Source organism: Hyperolius riggenbachi, chromosome 5, assembly GCF_040937935.1.
Source record: "Hyperolius riggenbachi isolate aHypRig1 chromosome 5, aHypRig1.pri, whole genome shotgun sequence".
Taxonomy (NCBI): Eukaryota; Metazoa; Chordata; class Amphibia; order Anura; family Hyperoliidae; genus Hyperolius; species Hyperolius riggenbachi.
The window spans coordinates 385,286,836-385,302,916 of record NC_090650.1 but is presented as its reverse complement, the minus strand read 5'-3'; the positions used below and the strand labels follow the sequence as shown (position 1 = coordinate 385,302,916).

General features: G+C 46.6%; 1 protein-coding gene across 3 annotated transcripts in view; it reads left to right on the top strand.

The window, feature by feature from the left end:
• The window catches only part of CPQ (carboxypeptidase Q), a 576,560-nt gene that overhangs the window by 320,267 nt on the left and 240,212 nt on the right, over positions 1–16,081 (top strand). The gene's annotated exons all lie outside the window — the stretch shown is intronic.

Here is a 16,081-nt window from a genome sequence, read left to right as displayed (position 1 = left end):
CTGCTGATCACTCGGGGGAGATGTCGGCTGTCATATGACAGCTTAATCTCCCCCTCCGGGGGCGCACGATCGCGTTGGGAGCGGAAATTGCGGGCCGGCGTAGATTCTACGCCGCATCAGGCTAGAACAGCCACAAGTGCGGCGTAGAATCTAATGCACGCGGTCCCGAAAAGGTTAAAGGGGACATAAACTCAATTACATTTTAACTAAGTACATGGCCTTATGTTTGTTGTAGAACTTCCCCAAGCAGCATCAATAGCCAAATAACTGTCCTGGTGTCTAATATTACCCGTGCTCTGTAATCTCGTGCTGTAGTTGGCCTTGTTGCTCTGCCAGACGGGTCTGCTCCTCCCACAAGTTCACTTGCAGCGCATACATACTGACAGACAAAGCCTCTGGCCACTCCACCAATGATGAGCCCTCTCAAGAGCACTTGCATTTACTAACGTATCGCCACAGTGGTGTACCATTGAGTGGATTGAGGGGGCGTGGCTGGAGGAGATTTATCCTCAGGAAAAGACGGCTGGTCAATGACAAACAAATAATTCTCACTTCCATGCAGGTTTTGCAATTGAACCAATCATACTCAGCAGGACGTGCATTTGATTCCTCCATTTCCAAGCTGCTTCTAAATTCCATTAATTTTACAAGCAAATCCGAATTATTTGCATCTCATTGACCTCTATTGGTGAGTATACAGTAGCAATAAAAAGTATGTGAACCCTTTGGAATTATTATTATTATTATTGATTTATAAAGCGCCAACATATTCCGTGGCGCTGTACAAAGTAATATGGGTTTCTGCACAAATTGGTCCTAAAATTTGATCTGATCTTCATCTAAGTCACACCAATAGACAATCACAGTCTGCTTAAACTAATACCCCACAAATAATTAAATGTTTCCATGTTTGTATTGAACACACCATGTAAACATTCACAGTGCAGGTGGAAAAAGTATGTGCACCCTTGGATGTAATAACTGGTTGAACCTCCTTTGGCAGCAATAACTTCAACCAAACTTTTCCTGTAGTTGCTGATCAGACGTGCACAACGGTCAGGAGTAATTCTTGACCATTCCTCTTTACAGAACGGTTTCAGTTCAGCAATATTTTTGGGATGTCTGGTGTAAATGGCTTTCTTGATTTCATGCCACAGCATCTTAATCGGGTTGAAGTCAGGACTCTGATTGGGCCACTCCAAAAGGTGTATTTTCTTATGTTTAAGCCATACTGTTTTCGATTTACTTCTATGCTTTGAGTCATTGTCCTGTTGCAACACCAGTCTTCTGCAGAGCTTCATCTGGTGGACAGATGGCATCAAGTTCTCCTGCAAAATCTCTTGATAAACTTGGGAATTCATGTTTCCTTCGATGATAACAATTTGTGCAGGCCCTGATACAGCAAAGCAGCCTCACACCATGTTGCCTCCGCCACCATACCTCACAGTTGGGATGAGGTTTTGATGTTGGTGTGCTGTGCTTCATTTTCTCCACACATAGTGTGTGTTTCTTCCAAACAACTCAACTTTGGTTTCATCTATCCACAGAATATTTTGCCAGTACTGCTGTGGAACATCCAGGTGCTCTTTTGCAAATTTTAAACATGCATCAATGTTTTTTTTTTGAACAGCAGTGGCTTCCTCTGTGGTATCCTCCAATGAACTCCATCCTTGTTTAGTGTTTTACGTATCATAGATTCGCTAACAGAGATGTTAGCATATGCCAGAGACTTTTGAAAGTCTTTAGCTGACACTCTAGGATTCTTCTTCACCTCATTGAGCATTCTACACTGTGCTCTTGTAGTCATCTTTACAGGACAGCCACTCCTAGGTAGAGTAGCAGCAGTGCTGTGCTTTCTCCATTTATAGACAATTTGTCTTACTGTGGACTGATGAACAGCAAGGCTTTTGGAGATACTTTAATAACCGTTTCCAGCTTTATGCAAGTCAACAACTCTTAATTGTAGGTCTTCTGAGTGCTGTTTTGTGCAAGGCATCATTCCCATCAGGCAATGCTTCTTGGGAAAACTTAAAACTAGTATGTTTTTTTATAGGGCAGAGCGGCTGTAACCAACACTTCCAATCTCATCTCATTGATTGGACTCCAACTAGCTAATTGGACCTCAGTCCAATTAGCTCTTGGAGATGTCAGTAGTCTAGGATTTCACATACTTTTTCCACCTGCATTTTGAATGTTTACATGGTGTGTTCAATAAAAACATGGGAACATTTAATTATTTGTGTGCTATTAGTTTAAACAGACTGTGATTTTCTATTGCTGTAACTTAGATGAAGATCAGATCACGTTTTATGAACAATTTGCACAGAAATCCATATAATTCCAAAGGGTTCACATACTTTTTATTGCTACTGTAAATCTTAGCAAAGCGGTTCACACTGCTATAGCTTTGAGACAGGCAATGTCTGGTGACAAGTTGCTTTCCAGGTTTAGGGCTACTTTAAAAACAGATTAAAGGAAATTTGCAGTCAGAGGGATGTAGGGGAACATTCACAAAAACAATGTAATCTTAAAGCTAATGTAACCCCGTTTAAAAGAAAAAAAAGACAGATACTCACCTAAGGAGAGGGAAGGCTCGGTCTTATTGAGCCTTCCCTTTCCTCTCCCGGTGCCCTCGGTGCTGCGCTGGCTCCTCCGTTCGTATCCCCCGCCGAGGGGACTTCAGAAGTCTTCGGGAGCCGAGTCCTCCCGAAGAGACAGGCGGCGCACATGCGAGTGCGTCATAGAGGGGGCGCGTGCGCAGTGTAGAGCGGCCCGTCTTCGGGAGCACTCGGTCTCCCGAAGCATTTCCAAAGCCTCCCTTCGGCTGGGAGAAAGCGGTATTTGACCGAAACGGTTGAATACCAATACGGGGAGCCAGGACAGCAGAGGGCACCTGGAGAGGAGAGGGAGTGCTCTATGGGACCCAGAGCCTCCCTCTCCTTAGGTGAGTATCTGACTTTTAAAAAAAAAACGGTTCCCATTAGCTTTAAGCTAGGTTTCCATTTGTGCGAATTTGGGCCGATTCCTCAGCCACAAATTCGGATGGAATTTGGCAGCCTATAGAACTCTATGCAGAGCATCTGAATTTATGGCTGGGGAAAAATCTGAGGTCCTGCAGCATAATTCTGCGTGTCGCCGTCCGAATCCTATAGCTGTGCATAGCGCGGTGGAGGGATTCAGCTGCGAGACACGAGCAGCTGTGCCAGCATCGCATCTCACAAGACGCATGCCACGCACAAGTGGAAACGGGGCCTAAACGTGTGCAGACAGCACATTTAGATTACTGGGATTTACACAATTTACGTAGTGAGTTAGACAAATTGCATAACTTGCCTTATACATGCAACACTTACATTGGGTAACTGGCAGCGTAAGGGATGCTTGTATATAGCCACATACACTATTTGTCTTTGCTAAATGCTACATAAATTGTGTGAATCCCAATAATCTTAAAATGCGCTGTCTACACCAATATGACTGTTGTTTTGTTAATTGGTTGTTCCATGTTCACACCGGATCAGTGTTCAGTGCTAGTTGCCCTGCAATAAAGCCACATCAAAACTATAATTTGCTTATAAAAACTGTCTCTTAAAGGGACCCTGAGCAGTATATAGAATAAAAAATGTCACTTACCTTGGGCTTCCTCCAGCCCACCGGAGGCCACGAGGTACCTCGGCGTCCTCCTGGATCCTCTCCGTGTCCCTCCGGCGGTTCCCGTTACCGGCGAGCGACACCCGGGCCGGCTCTTCCTGTGTCTTGACGCTTGGTGTCATCACGGCGGCCGGCGTGACAGTCCTGCACATGCACAGTTTAGAGTTAGAAAACTGCGCATGCACAGGACTGTCACGCCGGCCGCCGTGATGACGCCAAGTGTCAAGAGCCGCCGGAGGGACAGGGAGAGGAGCCAGGAGGACACTGGGCTGGAGAAAGCCCCAGGTAAGTGAATTTTTTTATTCTATATACTGCTCAGTGTCCCTTTAATTCCTCTTTCCTATATAGTTATCCTATCTGCTTTTGACTTATTTGTGGAAATCACAATTTATCTTGTAGTAACAGTCAGCTTGCTGGAAGCAGACATTTTGCATAATGCAATTTTTTTTTTATTCACAAAGCTTTGCAGTCAGGAAAATAAAATTGCAATCGGTGTAACTTACGCAGAGGAGCTCTCTACTATAAAGAAGTCCCTTATCTCATGCAGTCAGAGATACAACATCTGACCTGCAGCTCAGTGTGACAGATTAATTAGGTTCCCAAGGCAAAACGAAAGTAAAGCTTTTAACAGGTAGTTCTTACAACTTTTATAATGTGACTAACTTCTTGCAGTAACAGAGAATTCTTGACCATAGTTCTGCCAAAAAGCCTTTATCTATTTAGAAAAACAAGTTTTATACTCCTTTTTTTTAATTACACCTTTTGTATTTCATAAAACGCTTCAGTTCCCCAGAACAGACCAGGAGCTACAGAACATTTATCCATGTCCCTGCATTGACTACTTTTTTTTACTTCAGAAAAATAGTTTTGGAAGCTGGAACCTCTGCGGGAAGCTGTGCGCCAATAAAGCTCCGATCTTTGCTTCAGCAGACGGACCTCTTCTGCTTGTTTTTTTCCAAGTTCACTGCAGTTTTATGTGAGGAAATGTGATAAACCGAGCTCCGATGGCTGGTTGCCAGAGTCTATTTCCCAAAACCCTTACCTAAATATTTGTCAGAGCACAGAGTAGACAGAGCGTCCTTCGGTGCTCAGTGATTTCACAAGATGGCTTTACAGTTCAGTGCGGGAAACCGCTCGAGTCGACAACATGTGCCCATTCAGGCTCCCTTGTGCTTCCTGTGCAGTTCTCCGTAGCCTGATTCATGTATTTCAAGTGGACTTGAGAAGCTAAACAAGAAATCAGTGATTTTTTTTTCTTGGGGGGGGGGGGGGGGGGAGAGTTCATCACAAACATACCAGCGTTTGGCTGTTTTTAAGGCTTACTGAGCTGCCACTGTTTATTCTTTGGGTATAAACAGGATCAGCACTATGTACTCTGTGACATGAGCAGCAAGGTAGCCATTTAGTCTTCTGTGTTTTCCAGTTCTTGAAGCAATATATCTCAAACTGCTTATGTGGCTTATGCTGGAAACAGACTTTAGAGACTATGCAGCCCATACAATGAGCGGTCCAGCTATTGTGGGAATGGGGGTATCAGCTACTGATTGGGATGAAGCTCAATCCCTGGTTAAAGTTGTTCTTTATAGGGCCATTGGAAGACCATTCTTCCAAATCTATCATATCTGATCGTTTGTGTACAATCTACGTTCTCAACAAGTGAGGTGTACCTCAGGGAATACTCAGGCTTGGCTCAGGAGAGTACTTGAACTTGTTGTAGTTAATTAATTAGAATAGTTTTTCGGATTAAAGATTGATAACTCATACATGAGTGAAACCAGTGTGAGTATTTTCTCAGTTAATTAAAACCATAAGGGAGCACGTGGAAAACATCGAACAAAATGATGGACCTCGCCTTACAAATATACATGTGTCACAGGGAACTTGAGGTAATGTTATCCATAGCAGCTTGTACTTGGTTAGGACTGTCATTAATAAAGGCGCACATTCATTAATAACATTTGGAAACACTGATGTGCAAAAGTTGTCCCCTGATGTACAAAACTCGGAATTTATATAGAACAAGTAAAAACCCTGGAAGACACGTTAGTTTGTGTCACGTGCTTTGCCTTGTGGTGAGATCCATCTTAATCCAGAGAAGTATTCAGCAATCTGGAAGAGGGATGAGCTGACATTTGCTGCAAGGCCTTACTACATTTCTGTAGATTAATTACTGCTGTTATTGCCTGCGAATGTTTTCATTTATCCATTGTGTATCTAAGGGGAAGTCAGGCAGTTTTAGCTGGACGTTCTCTTTGTGTGCTGGAAGACATTTTATTGCTAATACAAGCTACTTCTCCAGTTTAGCCAGACGTGTGGCTTATTCACATTATGCTCCACGAAATAGACCTAGCCTAATTGATGCTCTTAATGGTTATGTTAATGATTAAAGTTACTTGACTAAAAGTGTAGAATTTTTAAAGCAGCAGGGACAGCCGTACTATCCCAGGAAATAAACCCACATGTATAAGTAGATTAATACTTGTTCTACTTACATAACATATGTATTGTATTGTCCACGTGTTGATGTCAGTGAATGTTACATAGTAAATAAATAGAAAATTGTTCCAGGCATTTTCCAGCTTTACTGCCTCTGACAGAAGCCAATCCTAATGTCATTTCCTCACTTACTCTTGTTTTCTCCTAGAAACCGCACCGTCATATCTAGCTTGCTTTGTAAACACATGTGAACACAGCATAGATTGTATTTCAGCAGCTTCTACAGAGGATTGAGGTGTATTTCGCTTCTCAGACTCATGTCACACTAAACTGCCATCAGCCAATCAGTGAGGAGCAGGAATGTAGGAGGGGAGATAACAAGCTTCCCTCTACCCGCCACTGTACCAGAAGGAGGTATGAATGTGGGGGAGATCCGTCTTCTTCAAACTTTGCTTGGGAGCTCCATGAATTGAAGCTAGGCCACTGGTGTGTACCTCACCTAGATATAATCTGCATTGTGGCCTCTGGCCTGTAGCAGACCCACATATCACCGCTGGCCACGCACACTTCCCCACACCTTCCCGTGCTACGGCTGCTATGGTGATCCTTAGGCCACTGAATGCCATCCATTTTACTGCTTCACACGTGTTGTGAGATCTGCAAAGACCTAGTACTCTTCACTTCTGTGCAGTGTATTGTTGTGTGATACATTTTTGCACAGCAGTATGCATTTTTGATTCAGGCAGAACATGGCTATGAAAGTGTGTGGGTAACAAATGTAAGTGCATAAAGACAGTGGCGTATCTAGAGGGGTGCAGGCATGGCTCTTGCCATGGGTGCCATGCCTGCCCCGGTGCTGCGCCACCATGCCTGCCCCGGTGCCTCCTCGTCACTCAAACCTCAGATCAGGGGCAACTTGATTGAGAGAGTGTGCACAGTGACTGTGGACACAGAGCACTTCATATGAGGAAGTGACGTCATTGGTCAATTCCGGCATGTGAAGTGTGCCACGGTGCTATTGTGCATCCTTTCTCTCCCTCTCTCTCTTCGATTGCCGGTGATCTGAGGTCTTTGAGTAATTGAGAGCCCTCTGATGCCAATGCAATGCCCTAGTAGGGGGGTACCTACATCAGAGAAGCTCATGGGGAAAGGGGGGGGGGCTGGGGACACCTCTCACAACTTACACTGAGGAGGTTAAATAAACTGGGCACCTCTGGCTACCTATACTGGGGAGTATAGCTCTGGATACCTATACTGGAGGCACATCTCTGTCCTAACATTGGGGACACCTCTGGCTTCATAATACTGGGGGGTGCATCTGGCTACCCATTAGTATTGGTAGGATTGGGGGCGCAATTTCAGTTTTTGCCATGTGAGCTATATTGCCCAGATATACCCCTGCATAAAAGGGTGGGGTTGCGTGCATCTTAGCACACGTGTGCTAAGCTACAACAACAGCAGAACATTTGTGAAGTGCTTTTCTCCTGCAGGACCCAAATTGCATAAGCTTGTCTCAGATATATTTTCCTAAGAAAAGTGCACATCATAGAGACATATAGTCTATGCTGTAGTTATGCTATATAAAAATGCATTGTGTTTTGTAAAAAAGCTTGTGTAAAGTCTTTGCGGCACATAAATAACACATCCGGATAATAGGATCACTGAGAGCAGTAAAGAAATCTCCCTAGTTGGAACACAGGCAGCTGCTGGAACCTGACTTATGGTTTAGCGGCCCTATCTTAAACCTAAATAGTATATTTGGCTGAAGCTGCACTTCAATTTCGATGGAGAGGTTGTCATATTCAGTGTGGAGAGCTGTCAATTAAGAGCCGCAGTACCTTTGAAAAGCCCCTAGAGGGCTCTTCCTTATTCTGTTGCAATAAAATGAATGTTGGTTGTGTGTGGTCCGGTGTAAGTCACGGGAAGAATCCAAAGACATAACAACAAAAGTTGTTTAGTTTATACCTTTAATGACTAACTGTATAAGATTTCTTTGCAAGCTTTTGAAACTTTAGTGGGTTACTAAAGCCCAAATAAAAAAATAATCAGTTTACATATCGCTGGGCTGCTCTGTGTACACCACCACTAACAGGAAGTAGTAGTTACACTACTTCCTGTATGCGCTGATGTACACAGAGCAGCCCAGCGGCATGTGAGTGAACATCACCTGGAGGGCAGAAGGTGAGTAATTGCAAACACCTCGCTGCCGCTGCCGGGCACTTCTTTAATGGAGAAAAAGCATGGAGGAAGACCTGAGAAGAGGGAAAGGGGAGTTGGGCCCCCCTCCCTGCGGATGAGTCCCATTGTGCCGCTGCTCCCCCTCCTCTATATTGCCACAGCCAGGGGGGGGGGGGGCGCATCTATGGCTGGCTAACCTATACTGGAGCACCTATGGCTGACTAACAAATATTGGGTCACCTACGGCTGGCTAACCTATACAGGGGCACCTATGGCTGGCTAGCCTATACTGGGGGGGGGGGCTTAAATGGGACCTGAAGCAAGCCAAATTATTTAAAATAAACACATGACATAGCTGCAAATGTAAACCGGGGAACCTATAGCTGGCTACCTATACTGGGGGGGGGGGGGGGGCTTAAAGGGGACCTGAAGCGAGTAAAATTATTTAAAATAAACACATGACGTAGCTGCAAATGATTATTACAGACTAACCTCACCATCAGTTCCTCTCAGAAGCTCACCATTTTTTTCTTACAGTAATCCCTTCCAGTTCTGACAAGATTTTTGTCAGAACTGAAATATACAGTACCGGTTGCTGTCAGTTATGTATCAGCAGCTGTTAGTTACAACTGAATGTGTAAAGTAATGTCCATGTTTCTCTTGTGGCTCAAGTGGGTGATATTTCAGTTTAACAGTGTGCTGACCAGGAAGCTGTTATAGGGTAATGGCCATTTTTTAAATGGAGGACGGAGAATTCCCTTGATAACTGTGTACTAATGGGACGCAGGAGAGGATAGAGAGAGATTAAAGGGATACTGTAGGGGGGTCGGGGGAAAATGAGTTGAAGTTACCCGGGGCTTCCAATGGTCCCCCAAAGGCATGCTGTGCCTGCGCAGCCACTCCCCAATGCTCCGGCCCCGCCTCTGGTTCACTTCTGGAATTTCAGACTTTAAAGTCTGAAAACCACTGCGCCTGCGTTGCCGTGTCCTTACTTCCCCTGATGTCACCAGGAGTGCACGGTGCAGGCACAGACCATACTGGGCTTGCGCAGTACGCTTCTGGTGCCATCAGCAGAAGCAAGGACACGGCAATGCAGGCGCAGTGGTTTTCACTTTAAAGTCTGAAATTCCAGAAGTGAACCAGAGGCGGGGCCGGAGCATTGGGGAGTGGCTGCGCAGGCACAGCATGCCTTTGGGGGACCATTAGAAGCCCCGGGTAACTTCAACTCATTTTCCCCCGACCCCCCTACAGTATCCCTTTAAGGAGTAGACTACATGGGAGGTAAGTATGACCTGTGTATGGTTATTTTAACTTTTTATTTTCAGTTCAGGTTCTCTTTAATATTGCATCGCAAATATGTTTTTCGAGCCCAAGGAGGGGGGGGAAAGCGTAATTTATACACTCTCGACCTGGGAGCAATTTAGCCTAGAAACTGGCTCAAGGTGTCCTGCACTGCATCTCAAGGAAGACATGGGAAGCCTCTGGGGGATGCAGAGGTTTTCCTCTTATGAGGGAACTATGTGATTTTCTCCCCTTTTAGGCCCCTTGCACACTCTAAGGGCCCGATTCCACTAGGAGCGGTGCGAAGCGGCTAAATAGCCGCATCACACTGCGGGTGTCCTGAAACACATGCACAGCAATGCAAGAGTTTCCACTGCATGCATGTTGTATGGAGTGATCCAGGAATCTGCAGCATGCTGCAGATTCTCGCACAGCCGCATCCACCCGCAGCCGCGTCCCATCTCCTCCAATACACTTCCACATCGGGAGATGCGGAAGTGATGCGGCCGGCGGCGGAAGGGATGTGATGCGGCTAGGTAGCTGCATTCGCATCACTTTAGTAGTGGAAACCGGCCCTAAGGGTTGCATCGCATCACGGTTGTGTCTCCTGCTCCAGCTTGTCACAAAGGCCGTGCAAGTCTATGAAGACTTACACAATTCACGAGATGTGACATGGTGTGCCTGAAGTACCCCAATCGCTGCAATTTTCATACACAGGCTACAGCATTACTGCACGACATGTGCCCACCGCACAGATTATGCAGTAATGCAAGACAATGGGCGTCACAGGCAGTGTACATGACGGGAGCGCCTAGCAGCACAGAACAACGGGTATCCCAGTTACGTACTTTCTGCTCAGCAGGGAGCATGTAACTTGCTGGGGGGGCAGGCCTATGCACATGACCCTGTCACTGCACTGTGCCGCAGAGTCATTTGAAGCCTTATATTTGTGCTGCAAAAATACAAAGTGTAAAACCATCCTTAAAGTCGCAGGCTTGATTTAATAGAATAAAAAAGGCAGGTGGAGACCAGACAAAAAAGAGTGGCAGTAACTTCAGTAAGTTGTCATAATGTTTTTTGGAATTGTCTGCAGCGGAAAAAGTCATCCGAGGGAATTAATTAAGCAGTTTGCTGCTGTTGGGCACTGTTGTAAATCAGTCCCGTAAGGAGGAACTTTAACCAAAGATTGAACTTCATCCCAATCAGTAGCTGATACCCCCCTTTTATATTGTGCTGAAACACTGTGATGTCATGACCATGGGTATGACCGTTTCCTGTCTGTGAGCCTTGTTGCATTGTGGGAAATAACAGCTGTTTCCAACTGCCAAGCAACCACTATCTCCTCCTGTGCATATGTATATCTATTAAAAAAAAACACCTTTTAGCCTATCGCATTGTTAGTGGGCGTGGCTATAGATTATCAGTTTATGCTGTCTAGTTTTTTTCATGTCTTCCAGTAGTAAAGATGATGACGTGCCGGCTTATTGTAGCTAAAAAAACATGAATGCATTACATGGTGAATATCAATCATTTCTTGATCTCTCTTCTGTTTTTTAACTCCTCAATTTACAATGTATATATTCCCTCCCCCACGCAATTTTTTCAGTATAGTTCCTCTTTAAAGCGGACCTAAACTCAGAACTTCCTCTATGCTCTAAAAGTTACCCAACAGCATAATCTATATATATAATAGACTAAGTGCCTTAACCTTCAAACAAGAAGAAGAAGTACTTTGCATGAGAAAATTTATGCGTGCTCCAACACCAAGTTTAAGGCCTCTTTTCCACGGACTGTTGAGCTGTGTGCTCAGCAAGCAGTTACCAGGCAGCAGTGAGCAGATACCAGGCAGCAGCAAGCAGTTACCAGGCAGCAGCAAGCAGTTACCAGGCAGCAGCAAGCAGTTACCAGGCAGCAGCAAGCAGTTACCAGGCAGCAGCAAGCAGTTACCAGGCAGCAGCAAGCAGTTACCAGGCAGCAGCAAGCAGTTACCAGGCAGCAGCAAGCAGTTACCAGGCAGCAGCAAGCAGTTACCAGGCAGCAGCGAGCAGTTACCAGGCAGCAGTGAGCAGATACCAGGCAGCAGTGAGCAGATACCAGGCAGCAGTGAGCAGATACCAGGCAGCAGTGAGCAGATACCAGGCAGCAGTGAGCAGATACCAGGCAGCAGTGAGCAGTTACCAGGCAGCAGTGAGCAGTTGTGAGAGTTTGAGAGGCATTTCACTGCCTATTCACAGTCCATGGAAAAGAGGCCTTACCCTAGCAAGTCTGACATTGCAAATCTGGCCTAATTGGCTATTCATGAGGCAATGCTCATGCAAATGCATGCACAAACCAATACCACAAAGCATTCAGGGCCCGTTTCCACTAGCGTGAATTCGCATGCAGACAACGCATGCGGATTCGCATAGGCAATACAAGTGGATGGGACGGTTTCCACTTGTCAGTTTTCATTTGCGTTTTTATGTGCAGGATTTTTCTGCACGGTAGACCCTGCAGAATTCGCCTGCGTGTGGAATGCAGGCGAATCGCAGGCAATGTATTTAATAGGGAAATCGCATGCGTTTTTTGCATGCGTTTTTGCTGCGATTTCGCGTGCGATTTCGCATTGAAAGTAATGTAAATTGACACAGGCAGTGACATGGTTAAAATCGCATATACCCTGCCTATGCGAAATCGCATGCGAAATCGCGGCAAAAAACGCATGCGGAATCGCATCCGCATGCGATTTTGTCAGCGGTGATATGCGGCGATTCCGCACCGCACTAGTGGAAACGGGCCCTCACCCTGCTACATGCTACATTAGCACTATCCGGCTTAGTGCACACCAGAGCGGTTCGGCAGCGTTTTGCGATCCACTTGCGGCTGCGGATACGCTTGGGTAATGTATTTCAATGGGCTTGCGCACACCAGAGCGGGAGGCGTTTTGCTGAAACGCATCCTCCCGAGGTGAGGCATTTTTTGGATTGCGGAGGCGTTTCTGCCTCCAATGTAAAGTATAGGAAAAACGCAAACCGCTCTGAAAAACGGCAGTTCAGAGTGGTTTTGCAGGCGTTTTTGTTACAGAAGCTGTTCAGTAACAGCTTTACTGTAACAATATATGAAATCTACTACACCAAAAACGCTTTACAAAACCGCAAAATGCTAGGTGAAATGCTACAGAAAAATAAGAAAAAGCGTTTCAAAATCTGCTAGCATTTTGCGGGTCTGCTAGCAGTTTTTGGTGTGCTCCGGGCCTCCAGGAGCGCCACGGGGACCATTCCCAATGCCCCCTTTTTATACAACTGGGGGGACCGCAGGGTCCCAGGCTCTCTCACTGCCTGGAAACCACAGCGGCACCCCGGAGGGGGATGCTGGGTGGCGTGGATGACCCCCCCCCCAAGTGTGGCCAGCGCCGGGGAGAACCGTCTGCACCCACCTCCCAATATTAAAAACAGGCACTTACCTTAACGTCCATTGCGTTCTGCTACATGCGCATTAATTTGGGGGCACCACATGAGAAAGGAGAGAAGCATGGGTCACCCCGAGCTTTAGAGCTCAGGGCTGGCTCACATACAGCACTCCAGAGGGGGGGAGGACAGGCGCACTCACTCCAGGGTTCACACCACCGGAGCAAGCCATCCACCACCTGCCTCCAAAGGATAAAAACTGCACAAAATGCTTTCCATGACAAAATTTATGCGCATGTAGCAGAACCCAATGGACGTTAAGGTAAGTGGCTGTTTTTAACCTCCCTGGCGTTCTATTAAGATCGCCAGGGCGGCTGCGGGAGGGATTTTTTTTAATTAAAAAAAACTGTTTCATGCAGCCAACTGAAAGTTGGCTGCATGAAAGCCCACTAGAGGGGGCTCCGGAAGCGTCATTCTGATCGCCTCCGGCGACCAGAATAAACAAGGAAGGCCGCAATGAGCAGCCTTCCTTGTTTTGCTTACATCGTCGCCATAGCGACGAGCGGAGTGACGTCATGGACGTCAGCCGACGTCCTGACGTCAGCCGCCTCCGATCCAGCCCTTAGCGCTGTCCGGAACTTTTGTTCCGGCTGCGCAGGGCTCGGGCGGCTGGGGGGACCCTCTTTCGCCGCTGCTCGCGGCGGATCGCCGCAGAGCGGCGGCGATCAGGCAGCACACGCGGCTGGCAAAGTGCCGGCTGCGTGTGCTGCTTTTTATTTTGCAAAAATCGGCCCAGCAGGGCCTGAGCGGCGACCTCCGGCGGTGATGGACGGATATATTCGTCCATACCGCTGAGGAGGTTAATATTAGGAGGTGGGTGCGGACGGCTCTCCCCAGCGCTGGCCACGCTTGGGGGGGGGGGGGGGGGCACCCACAGGGGTGCCGCTGTGGTTCCCAGGCAGCGAGAGAGCACTTTGCAGTATTGGTTTTTTGACCCTGCATAGTTTGGCATGTGAAAGCAAATGCATATTTGCATGAGCATTGCCTCATGAATAGCCAGCCAATTAGGCCGGATTTGCAAAGCCAGACTTGCTAGGGTTAAACTTGGTGTTTGAGCACGCATACATTTTCTCACGGAAAGCCTACTTCTTCTTGCTTCAAGGTTGAGGCACGTACTCTATTAGATAGATAGATAGATGCGGCGAATGCTACGACGCGGGTTGGCTAGTAAGCTTTAAAGAAATACATTTCTTTGTTAAAGCTAATAGAAATCCTGCAATAAATCTGCAGTTTGTCTACTTCCTGCTTTCATGGAAGCAGACAAAGGGTAAACATCCCATGTTTACAAATTAGCTGCTCTGCTGCGGCATCCACCTGACACAGCTGAGAGATCAAATTACACTAGTGATTAGACACAAATGAGGGGGGATTAGACAGGCTAACCTCTCTAAATACATACAGGGTGCATTTCTCTATGTTTTCCTTCTGTCCTGTGCACGAGTTCAGGTCCACTTAAAATAATTTAGGCTGGTTCTCCACTTGTTTAGCAGCAGCTATTGTTTCCATTTTCTTTATTTAATTGCACATCCCTTTGGCTTGTTTTCTCTTAAGCAAGTCATGTATCGGCTAAACAGACCCTATGGTATTGCAGCTTTAGAATTCAATTAAAATCCCGGGGCAAGGAAACCGAGAGAGATAAATGGAGCTTTGCTACATCTCCAGGCTTCCCCCGGTGTATATAGTGCACAGGGAGGCCTATACCTGTAAATCACATTACACTGTATTTGCACTTCACTCTTCGCAGAGATAAATGATTTACTGCTGGGATCTGAGCTCTGAGCAGAAGGAAGAAGGCATAAAATATCCAGCGACTTCTGCTCTTTTCATGTCTTATCTCTTTCCCATCTCGCTAGTTCCTGAGACAGTGCGTCATCCAGCACAGAAATCAGAAATTGGTACTAAGAACTTGAATTGCCTTTACAGTGTATTTTTTCCCCCTCTCTAATGTATATATTTATATATATATAAATTATAGTAAAACTTGACCTCAAGCGTACATGATCTCCATGCTTACCACCTGGGGCGGAGGTATAGAGCAATGGGCCCCAATAGCACAGACCACCAAAACCAGCTTACCAATGACAGTCACTGTGTTAGAGAGGTGTAAGCAGAGGAAGAGGAATGGTTACCACTATTCAAAACACTTGAACGGAAACTTAAGTCACCTATAAAAAAAAGAGTTTCAATAACCTGGGGCTCCTGCCAGCCCCCTGCAGCCATCCTGCACCCACGCCGGTCCGCAATTATCATCCGTTCCCCCGCCGCCAGCTAGTTTCGTTTTCGCCGACTCAGAGTCAGCGGCCTACTGTGCCTCCGCAGCCCTGGCAATGGGTATCCTTGCACGCATTGCCATCTGCAAGAGCGTCCTGCGCAGGTGCAGTGGCCCAACTAAACTAGCTGGCAGCTGGGGAAACGGAGGATCATTGCGGACCGGCATGGGCACAGGACGGCTGCAGGTGGCTGGTAGAAGCCCCCGTTTTTTTCTTAAATATATATTGTATGTGTAGTACAAATAATGAATAGAATATTAGTAGCAAAGAAAAGAGTATCATATTTTTTCAGTTATATAGCTTTTTTTTATAACATTGCATCATTCTATCATGTTTGCTGTTTACAAATTACACTTTGCATTTTAACCTTTTCGGGACCACGTGCATTAGATTCTACGCCACACTTGTGGCTGTTCTAGCCTGATGCGGCGTAGAATCTACGCCGGCCCGCAATTTCCGCTCCCGACGCGATCGTGCGCACCCGGAGGGGGAGATTAAGCTGTCATATGACAGCCGACATCTCCCCTGAGTGATCAGCAGCCATCGCGTATGGCTGCTGATCACGTGATCACTACGATCGCCGTCGGATCGCAGTGATCAGTTTGACAGCTGCGGCGGCAGGGGGGAAAAGAAGAGGATCCACTCACCTCCCTGCCGCTCCCGCGATGATCGGCACCCCCCTCCGCTCTGGCCAGCATCTCCGCTCCGTCTGATGTCAGCGCCGGGTCCCGGCTTGATGACGTCATCAAGCCGCGACCCGGAACTGATCGTCAGACAGAACGGAGATGCTGGCCGGAGAAGAGGGTCCCGTGCGGCTTA